Genomic DNA, 11,669 nt, shown 5'->3' with positions numbered 1-11,669 from the left:
CTTTCAGATCCAGATCTGCCAGACCTGTTCTCGTCCTGTTTCCCACACTTCAACCCTGTTTGCAAACCTCCCACGATAGGGAAGACACTGCCTCCCGGGCCACACAGCCAAGTGCTGGACAGAGATGACAAGTAACAACCATTTTGTGGTGGACTCTTTTGTCCTCCCTTTCCTCTTCATGCCTTTTTACCCAGAGCCTTGATAATGTGTATCAAACACACATGTTATATAACCAAAGATGTTGACCTTGGTTTGTTTTCTTAGTTCCCAGTTCTAAGACCTCTAAAAGGAATTTTTCTAGGAGAAAACATGTTCTGTGGTTAAGATGGATGAAACTCTAGTCTGTATTGACTTTGGTAAGATAGCCAGTTAAGAACATCTTTGATTACCTGGTCCCAGGGGTAACGTTTGAATTAACTAGATTTTGGTTTCTCTCTCTTCTGGGATACATTCTCAATTGATTTCTACTGATGACTTGTACAAGAATCAATAAGTAAATACGCTTCTAAGTAAGTAATAATTTTTCCTTGGTTTAGAGGACTTGATAATTTAAGAGAACAAAATATTTTTGTTGCTTATAACATTGACAGCATGTGTTCTCAATTAAGAATGACTTTGCCCTGGGAGTATTTGACCATGCCTGGAGATATCGTTGGTTGTCACAGCTGGGGAGATGGGGTGCTGTTAGCATTTAGTTCGTAGAGACAGGGATTGCAAAATATCCTCCAGTGCTTCTTCCAGAGAAAGATATGTCTCCATGTGTCAGTACTGCCATGGTTGAAAAACCTCAACTTACAATAATACCAAAAGAATACAAATACCAGGGGTTATTGATTGCACAATACAGATAATTATTTATAATAATAACATCAGTGTCCTCCATGATATCAAGAATCATTTGGAATGAAGTATAATGGGCCATAATTTAAAGACCACAACTTCAAGAGTATCCAGTAGAAGCATCCTTCACCCTCCTTTCTGTGGAAGTTGCTGAACAATGGCCAATCATAGCATGTGTCTGGCACGCAACCTAGCGTAATCTCAGATTTCTTGAAGACAAGTGGACAAATAAATTTAGGGATAACATGGAGCATGCGGTGTTGGCTTTCATGTAACAATGATGCCAGAAGGATCAATTAAAACCTGAGGACACATGAAGAAGCCACCTACTACTAATGAGTTTAGGGCAGGTCATTTAAGCCTCATCTTTGACGTCTTCAACTTTAAGATGAAAATAAAGGGGGTGTGCCTAGGTAGCTTAGTCAGTTAAGTGTTCAGCTCAGGTCATGATCCTGAGGTCCTAGAATGGAGCCCCATGTCTGGTTCCCTGCCCGTGGGGAGTCTGCTTCTCCCTCTGCCCCTCCCTCCACTCGTGCTTACGCTTTTTCTCTCTCTCTCAAATAAATAAACAAAATCTTAAAAAAAAAACCAAACATTTAAAACATTAAGGTGATTATATCAAATAAAATATACCAGTCCTCTTTTAAGTATAAAATGATATTCTACAGAAAGGTTTTTTTTTTTAACTTATTTAAAATTTTATCTTTTAATTAGCAAACCTGGGGGGAAAGCCACATTAGGACTGAGACAAAGGCAGGGACCCAAAAATCAGCTGGTTTTTCCCTGTCAGACTGGAGCAGAATTTCAACCAGACCACATGCATTCCACCTCTGCAGACACAGTTTACTCTTTAAATCCTGATTCCAGGTTCGTGGTTTGCAAACTAGCTTCACTTCCTCCAAGGACCCAACTCTAGGGCTTTCATGGCACCCTCAAGTTTGAGCATCCCTCGTTCCTGTCGCTGGCGGTGCCATTCGGCCATGGACTGGAGCATCCACCTGGCCCCGAGCTCGTGCAAGTAAGAGCCATAAACCACAACCTCTCTGAGGTCCAAAGATTCCAGAACCTTTAGCTCGAGCATGACTTTGCTCACTGGCTCAACGTATGGGATTCGAGACCCTGCTGGGCCAAACAGAGCCTCCAAGAGCTGCATCTGGACCTGCAACACCTCGGGATCTTTCAAATCTTCAGGAGCTTTCACCCATGGTGGAATATCCTTTGTTCTGGTAGGGTCCCCATCTGGAGCGCCTCGAAACTAACCATGCTCCAACCTGGGCTAGGCCTGAGTGGCTGGGGCCTCGGAGCCAGAGAGGGAGCACCAGGACGGGCCCCGCCCATGAGAAGCCCCGCCCAAAAGAAGCCTTGCCCCCTGTCTGATGGCCCAGTCTCCCACCTACAGAAGGTTTTATAGGGAAAGCCATTGTAGGTAAAAACAGCTACTTCCAACAGCCACAAGAAATTGCCCAGTAATATTTAAATTCATAACAGGAAGCCCTAAAACTGCTGTGCTCCAGCTGATTCCATCCATGATTTAGTCATTCTTTTCTAATCAAACACAATTATAGGAATTAAATGCTCTTAATAATATCCTGAAATTAGATTATGGCATTGCACCTGGAGCTTTCTCAATTACCAATGGAATAGCATTTCTTTAGGAAGCAGAAATGGTTGAGTGAGTTTTGAAATGAGGCTCGAAAGAACCAGAATAGATATGAGGAGAAGAAACATGTGTGAAGCCATCTTTCAATTAACTAAAACCAGATAGAAGGAAAGTGACATATAGATCAAAATCTGGGTAGAGAACACTCTCCCCTTGTGGTTTTCTGACATTGGACAACTTTTCATGTTTTAAAGAGACATCAACATGACTCTACTAAAAAGAAACCTCTATAGAATAATTAGAGTAGATACAGAAAGGCAAACTTTTTTCCTTTTCTTCTTCTTTTTTTTTTTTTTAGAGAGGGTTTGGAGGGGACAGAGTGACAGCCAAAGAGAGAATCTAAAGATTCTATTTATTTATTTGATAGACAGAGATCACAAGTAGGCAGAGAGGCAGGCAGGGGGCTGGGGGAGCAGGCTCCCTGCTGAGCGGAGAGCCTGATGCGGGGGGCTCAATCCCAGGACTCTGGGATCATGACCTGAGCTGAAAGCAGAGGTTTAACCTACCCAGGCGCCCTGGAGAGAGAATCTTAAGCGGAATCCATGCCCTGCAGGGAGCTGCACAAGGGGCTCAATCCCATGACCCTGAGATCATGACTGGAGTCTAAAATCAAGAGTCAGATGCTTAACTGATTGCACCACCTGGGTGTCCCAAGATAAACAATTAAAAAATTAATAAATAAAAGGCAAGCACGATGTTCCAAAGAAGATCTTTGATTGAATAATTGGATTTATTTTTCTGAGTTAACATGGAAGCAAGATCAGCTAGAACTTCAACTTTTTGTAAAACTAAGAGAAAAAAAAAAATTCCCAGACATATAAATATGGAAACTGAGGCTCAGGAAGGTCACACTGACTGTGAATGGTGGAATGAAAATTCAGAGGTCCTCATGGCTCCAAAACCCTTGCTCTGGAAACGCCGTATCTTGAGGCTACATAAGACAGTCTCCCAACTTCACTTCTCCCCTTCCTACCCTCCTGCTTACACAGGGCCCTCTCTTACAGTTCACCCTCTCTCCTCCCTCCCCTGGGTGCTGAATGAGAACCCAGGGGCCTCAACACCTCTCTCTTGGCCCTTTCTTCCGCCTTCTCTTTCCCCACTTCCTCCATCCTAACCTTGCCCCAAATCCATGAACCAGAAGGAGGGACTCTTCCTGGGAGCCTAGGTTTCAGATCCAAATGGCTCATTGATAGCTAGCGCCTGGTTTTGGGTCAGCCTAGGGGTTCCCCCTCAACCAGTAATTTCTGCCTTTTCAGGCTTTACAGCAGGCAGAGTACCTGAGCCCTCCTCAGCTCTCCACCCATCCTGGGTCTCCGTCCTCCCGCTCTGCTGGCTTTCGGGAAGAGCTTTGAGCCCCGTGACCTGGGGTTCTCCATCCACCTGAGTGGGTGCTAGGTACATGCAAATTCCCCACTAGTTCAAGAAAGCCCACACTAATACTCAGTGCAGCACTCATAATCCTAAAATCCCTTCATTAGCTTTTCTATTATGGTAAAATAGATATAAAATTTACCACTTTAATTGTCTTCAGGTGTTCAGTGGCAGAAAGGACATTCACACCATTGTGTAAGCATCCCCACCACCATTCATCTTCAGAATGCTTTCATCATCCATACTGAAACCCTGTTCCTATTAAACAATTCCCTGTTCTCCCCTCCTCTCAGCCCCTCATAACCTCTACTTTCTGTCTCTAGGAATTTCATCCTTTGGTGTAACTCTGACAGGTGGAAGAATACAATACTTTTTTATGTGACTTATTACACTTAGCATAATGCATTCAGAATGCATCCCTGTTGTCACATATATGAGAATTCTATCCCTTTCCAAGACTGAATAATGTCCTATTGCATGTATGTACCACAATTGGTTTATCCATTCATCTGTTGATGGATATTTGGATTGTTTTTGCTTTTTGGCTCTTGTAAACACTGCTGCTATGAACATGGATGTACAACTATGTATTCAACTCTTTCAATTATCATGAATATATCCCTAGAAGTAGAATTGATGGATTGGATGGCAATTCTATATTTAATTTTTGAAGTACCACCATATTGTTTTCCCCAGCAACAAGTGTTCTAACTTCTCTATATCTTAGTCAACACTTATTTTCTGTTTTTGTGTGTGTGTTTTTTGTTTTGTTTTTGTTTTTGTTTTTTAGTAATAGCCATTTTAAGGGGTATGAAGTGGTATCTCATTGTGATTTTGTTTTACATTTGAAATGCACCCACTTTGGTACCATGTAGATCCATGGTACAGAGAACCTATTTCTTTAAATCTTCATCAACACTTGGTATGAACAGGCTTATTATTTGTCTTAAACTGATGTGTGGGATGGTATCTCATTGCTGTTTCATTTTAAAATTTGCATATTTATGTGAAAGGTTGAGAATATTTTAATCTATGTATAGGTTCCATCCTCTGGAAATTATTCATATTATTTTCCCTATCTTTCTGCTAGGTTTATCTTTTTAAGTAGGAATTCTATGGATATTCTCGTTACCGATGTTTTGTCGATTATATGCTTTGTGAAATCTGTCCTTTTCATGTTCTTTCTTGATTCTTGGCATGAGAATTTATAATTTTATTTAGACTGTTTTATCAAACTTGTTATTTCTGGACTACACTTCTCCTATCACTAAAAAGAATCTGTCCCTTCTCTACTACCATAACGATATTTGCCTATGCTTTTCTTTTTTTTTTTTTTTTTTTTGAGAAGTTTTATGGTTTTGTTTTTGACAGTTGTATCTTTTACACAATGGAATTATTTTTTTGTGTGGTCAGAGATAATGACCTAATGCTATCTTCTTCCAAAATGAAGATATCTCATTATCCTAGAATCACTAGCTGTTTGGTCCATTCTTTTCCATACTGATTTTAAGGCCAGCTCTCATGTACCAAGCTCATGCACATATGTGATTATGGTCTCAGGCTGCCAGAGGTCTTCCACTGGCCTTTGTATATATCCCCAGTCCAACGCTGCACTATTTTATCTACCAAACCTGTATGGTAAGCTTTGTTATGTAACAAAACAGGTTTTGTTCACTCTTCCAAGTTTCTCCCTTCCCATGTATATGGCCACCTTCTTCAGATTTGTCTTAGCATTTCTTCACCCTTGTCAGATTGTGTGGAAAAACTTCATTAGGACTTTCATTATACAATCATTAAAATAATAAAGTGATGTGTCTTCTTTATGATATCAAATCTTCCTAACTGTGAACTAGTATTTAGATCTCCTACATCTTACAGTAAAGTTTTTTGTTCAATTTGGTTTTTTTTTTTCCTGCAAATGTCTGTTATGAATATACAGTTTCAGATTTTTTGAAATTACATTTTCTACTTCATTGTCCCTGGGACATAAAAATGCTATGGATTTTTCATATCAAACTTCTGTCCAACAACAACATAGAACTACCTTATTTGTTCTAGTGCTTTTCTGTAGATTCACTTAGAATTTATGTCAACAGAAATTTTGTCTGCAAAGAATGGTAATTTTGCTTCTGTCTTTGTAGCTCTTATATATCTTATTTCTTTTTCTTATTTTATTGCATGGAGCTAAAACCTTTTATGCAATTTTGAATAGAAGAAGTGCTTGAAGCAATGCAGGTACTATTTCTGACTTCAAAGAGAGTATGTGTAAGGTCCCACTCTTTCGGTATATTTATGCCTCTATTCGACAGACTCTCTGTCAAGTAATAATGTTTTCTCTTATTCCTAGATTTCTACTTCTTTTAAATAAAAGAATGTTGAACTTCAAATTTGTTTGTCTCTTTTTTTAAAAAAAAGATTTTATTTATTTATTTGAAAGAGAAAGAGAGCATGAGTGGGGAGTGGGTAAAAGGAGAGGGACTCTCCACTGAGCAGGGAGCCCACTGCAGGGCTCCATCCCAGGACCCTGGGATCAGGACCTGAGCCGAAGGTTGATGCTTAACTAACTGAGCCACCCAGATGCCCCTTTTCTTTGTTTGAGATTTAAGAAGCAGTGCAGTGGTGTACTTGGAGAATGGACTCTGGAGTCAGTTCCTGGAACAGCATGAATGTTGGAGGACATGTTCTTTTGAAGGGCACATTGTTCTCCAAGTAGTTGGTTTCAGCACTTTTTACACTCTTAAAAAAGATTAAAGGCCACGAAGAGCTTTTGTTTTTGTGGGTTATGTATCTTTCAATATTTATCATGTTAGAAATGAAAACTGAGAAATTTTTAAAAAATTATCGATTCATTTTAAAACAGTAATAAGCCCAATCCACGGAAAGATACAATTTTTTAACGATATCCATACCTCCAAAACAAAACCAAGTGGAGTGTGTATATCTACTATACTTACTAAGCTTATCCCAGGGTATCTTCAAGTATTATTCAACTACTCACCTGTTCTGTAGAAACTTACATACAGCACCTCCTAGTCTCTGAGGCTGAGTTCAGAAAGGACTTTGTGTCTTCTGGTTCTCTTATCACATGTCTATAGGGCACTGAGTGCCCCAGTTTTTCTATCTATAAAATAGGTTTATTGGTTACCACAGACCAATCTTGAAGATGTTTTAATGAAAACCAGGGAGATTGTCTTTTAGGACTAGGTTATTAGTACTGCGGACAGTGACATAAATTTCTGGGTAACAGAGGAAAAAAATCTATGTTGGGCAAAGTATTTGGATTCCTTCAAAATCTTGCTCTCTACCTAATCGTTGCTTGAGAATAATACTATCAATAGACTGCAAACAAGAAAATATGCTTCTTTCATCAACTAAACTATGATTTATCTCCAGTCTTACAGAAGGAGAATGTTTATTTAACAAGAGCAGTTGCTGTCATTTGTCAAAATCACATCTTTTTTTTCTGAAATTATTTCTCTGCTCACATTTTTACACAGCCATGGTCGCAGCATTTATGAAATGAGTTTATTTTTATTTCTCTGTTAGCTGGATCAATTATCAGATAGCTGGCTTTGAAGGGATTATTTCAAGATCATGTCAAATAACAGAGGGATCCTGTGGGAGGCATTTGTATGAGCTTCCTGAAACCTAATTTGTGAACAGCAGCAGCCGGTGGTCACAGCGGGGGGCAGGGAGAGCCTTCTCTTACCCACTCAAATGAGGGGTCTCCTGGAAGTTCAGTCCTTCTTGTTTCCACTGAGATCTGTCCTGGTGGAGAGTCGCCCCCAGCCACGCTGCTAAACAGAGGTGTTCTAAATATAATTTAGATTTAAATATAACTTCCTAAATACACTGTGGTCATTATCTTCAATTCAGGAAAGAATTGACGTTGTTTTCACTTTTCCGACTTGGTAGGAACCTGAAAACATGGCAGCCATTAGAACCACTGGATGCTGAGATTCCCAGGTGTGATGGCTCATTCTCAACAGGTAAGGATTTCCTACCCATGGAGAAGGGGGACCTGAGGTGTAAGTGCTCCCACAGGCCATCTTGTCTGCACCCAGCATCTGGGACAGCTGCTTCGCCTTCGCCCGCCCTCAGACTCTTCCTTTCTAAGAGTGACTCCTCCCACCTTACTCCAGCTTGGTCTCCTCCTTCCTGTGCCCACACCAGTCCAAGCACATCCCTCCCTTCTCTTTTCCATTTCCATCAACACTTGATCACTATCTGCTTTGTGTCAAGAGTTAAGTGCCATTCATCCAAGGACCCTAGGAGCCACCAAAATGAGCCACCTCCAGCCACCCTTTCCTTTGAGATTCCTGATAAATGTATACAGCAGACAATACAAGTATTGGACACTTGTTGTTACCATTTCAGCACTGTCAGAATGCTCATTTCTGCATGGTTGCTAGGGTGACCCTGTGTTCTGGTTTGCCATGGATTGAGGAAGTTTCTGGGACATGGAACTTTCAGCTTTAAAACCAGGACATTCTTAGATAAACTGAAGCAAATTTGTCATTGTGATGGATTCAGTTGTATCCTCCCAAAATGGTAAAGCTCTAACTCCTAGTACCTCAGAGAGATGACTTTATTTGGAAATAGGGTCATTCAGTTGTAATTAACTAGTTAGTAATTAGGTGATATCATCCTGGAGTAGGTTGAGCCCCTAATCTAATATGACTGGGGTTCTTATAAGAGGGGGAAGTTTGGAGACAGAAATGCACACTGAGAGAGCACCATGTGAAGATGAAGGCAGAGATTGGGGTGATACAGCAGAAGTCAAGATAAGACCACCAGCAACTCATCAGAGGGTTGCTAGGAGAGAGTCCTGTAAGATTCTCCCTCATAGTCCTCAGAAGGAACCAACCTGCCAACACATTACTCTTTGATAAAAGTCTGGGCTCAAAGAGCAATCATGCTGGATGGCTGCAGACAAGGGAAAAAATGGGTGGACTTTAAGCAGTTGGGGGATAGTGAAGCCACAGGGAAAGGAAAGCTCATTTAGAGCTTCCCCGGGCTCCAAGAAGAGCTGCAGACTTTTGAGGATTGCATGGGTAAGAGGAACCCAAGTCCTGTTCCCAGGCTGCACACTGGAACTGGGGCTGTGGGTGGGGCTTTGGCAGGACTTCCCATGAGGATGAGTCAGGGATGAACCTCCCCACCCCAGCAAAGATCTCCATGCAAACCCAGTACAAGGAAGCTACCAAGGTCAAGGACACCCCAGTGCACTCCTTGAATAAGAACTATGAGCCAAAGGCCAGCAGAGCATGTGATGAATGACCTGGACTCTGCCATATCTTCAAGGCCTGGGTGCAACTCAGGAGGGGAAGGAGGGCTCCTATTCCATAGCCAGGATGGAATTTCCTGCCAGTCTGCTTGGTGGGAGCTCAGAGCTAATTGAAGTTTATTTAGAAAAATTAAAACACTGTGACATTTCTTACGAGCACAGATGTAAGGTAATATTCATATCCACAACACATTCATTGTACTTGTGATAGGACATGCTTTCAATTTCCACAAGCTGTGGTCTGGCTGGCAGGTGTCCCAGGGCCCTTTCCTTCTCTCAGCTGCCCAGCAGGTCCTATGGAGAGAGATACTTCTTCCCACTAACCCCAAATAGAAGTCAGTGTAGAGGACTCCCGCAATGCTACAGCTGTGCTCTGAAGTCCAAGGAGAGGGGAGCCTAGGGTTGGGGGGAGGGAGAGTAGAGGTGGTGGGGGGAGGAAGAGGCTGAGGAGCCTGAAGAATGGCAAACAAGAAGAAGAAAACTGATGGGCAAGCCAGCCCTCCAGAGTCTTCCTGAGCCTCTCTAGCACGCCAGGAGGCCACCTCAACTCCAAGGCTTGCATTTCTACCCCAGCTATTTCTGGCCTCCACTCACAGAGCAGGGTGCCCATCAGACTGGATTATAGCCCACAGCTCACTGCACTGTCACATTTGCCATCTGCAAACAGAAGGCAGTGTATATTTCAGCTGTGGAGAGGGAGAACTCAGGGTTTGTGGCAAGGAAAAATGGAACGCGGCGAAGGAGAAAGCTCTATTACTAACTCTCCAAGGAGCCAGGATCATCCATCTTCCTCTTCTGTTGTCAGTGAGTAACTCAACCTACAGCTTCAACCATCTCTCTGAAGGAAAAAGAAACCCCGCACGCTGATTTTCCTTTTATTGTAGAATCAAAGGGATGAGTGACAAAGCCCCACATCAACTTCAATATCTCATTTTTTTTAACTTAATCAACATCACATCCCCTAGACTTGAGGGAGGGAGAGCCCACCTCTTTTTTATTTTTTAATTTATTTTTATTTATTTTTCATTTTGGGGGAGAGCCCATTTCTTTTCATAAGGCCTCACCCCTAGTTGTAGCCTCTTTACCTTTCATGAGGATGTTCTATCTGCCGGACCACAGCCAGACACCACAGACCTCTCTACTACCAAACTACCTCCTGTTGTCTTCCAAAACCCCATGAGCTTTAGCCAGAGATTAGATTTTGAGTTCAAAAGAGAAGTGAAGAAAACAATCTGAGGAAAAATACTAGTGACAATGTCTTCTTGTCTTGCTTGCTGTTTGGGTTCATTTCCCCAGAGATGGGGCACGGCAGAGGGGAGCTCCCCTCACAAGCAGGGTGCTAACACTCTAGTGAGTCATGGACAGACTGTGAGAGGGGTCACAGGCAGCTACCCCTACTAACAAAAGTCTCTAGACAAATCTCTTTTCTAATAAAATACACTGGCTCCAAGGTTATCCTTATAATGAAATGACTTGCACTCTCATTCTGATACAGTCTCTTGAGTGTAAGAAAAGGAGTGGGGAGAGGTGCAGACTTAGTACCAGAAAACACACCCAGCATTTTTGGACCACCTTGGCTCTTCCTCAGTTCAGGACATACCTTTACTGATACCCTGCTGATAATTATGGTGGTTAGTTAGATAAGGTCGTAGTAAAAATGTTTTTAAGGTTTATTTTTCCTCGAAGTCTAGTCATATCCAGGGGGATATATTTATTTTACTTACATATTTGAGAGAGAGAAAGAGAGAGAGAGAGCATGAGCTGGAGGGAGGGGGAGAGAGAACTGAAGAAGACACTGCATTGAGCGCAGAGCACGTCGAAGGACTTGGTCCCAGGACTGTGAGATCATGAGGGCGCTAAAACCAAGAGTCAGTTACTCAAACAATGGAGCCATGCAAGTGCCCCCCCCCCCCCGCTGCCGATTGGTTGTGTATTTAGAATGTGATACCGTCTGACTGCTATCTCATGACAGAAGTAGTCCCTGGACTGAAATGACCTAGAAACATGGACTCCAGATCTCCCAACTTGCTTTGCTCCTTGGAGGCACCAGGCTTTCCTTGTCTCAATATATACCTCTTAAAAATTACCATGACACATGACCTCCCTCACAGGGTGCTTGCCGACGTAAGAAGAACTACAGGAGATCCTCGACTTGCCAAAGTTCAAATGATGACCTCTCAGAAATAGCAAGAAAACTGGCTGTAGAGGCAAGGCTTTTCAGCTCTACCTGATACCAACAGATGGAGCAAGGTGTCACTCGTGTGGAGGAGAGGGGGACCCAAGAACAGCCTTTGGGAATCCAATGTGTCCATAAGCTCTTGAAGGAAACATGCACCTTGAAGTTGGAAGGGCTTGGAGTCATTGCCAAGGTTTATGTGGCAGCCTCTCATCTTTACCGCTACACTGGTCTCTGCCATGCGTCTGTGCTTGCCAGCAAACTCCATAGTGGAGGGCTCGTTCATCCAGGTTTATGCCTGTGGTCATGGAATAATTGACTCCTTCTGGAGTCAG

General features: G+C 42.3%; 1 pseudogene; it reads right to left on the bottom strand.

Annotated features, from left to right (window-relative positions):
• Nucleotides 1-1,729: 1,729 nt before the first annotated feature.
• On the bottom strand, nucleotides 1,730-2,079 carry LOC101686166 (annotated as a pseudogene).
• Between the last annotated feature and the right edge of the window lie 9,590 nt (nucleotides 2,080-11,669).

The sequence above is a fragment of the Mustela putorius genome, unplaced genomic scaffold, assembly GCF_011764305.1.
Source record: "Mustela putorius furo isolate JIRA1106 unplaced genomic scaffold, ASM1176430v1.1 tig00003909_pilon_pilon_pilon, whole genome shotgun sequence".
In the NCBI taxonomy this organism is placed as follows: Eukaryota; Metazoa; Chordata; class Mammalia; order Carnivora; family Mustelidae; genus Mustela; species Mustela putorius.
The sequence above is the reverse complement of the archived record's forward strand: the minus strand, read 5'-3'. Positions and strand labels throughout refer to the sequence as shown.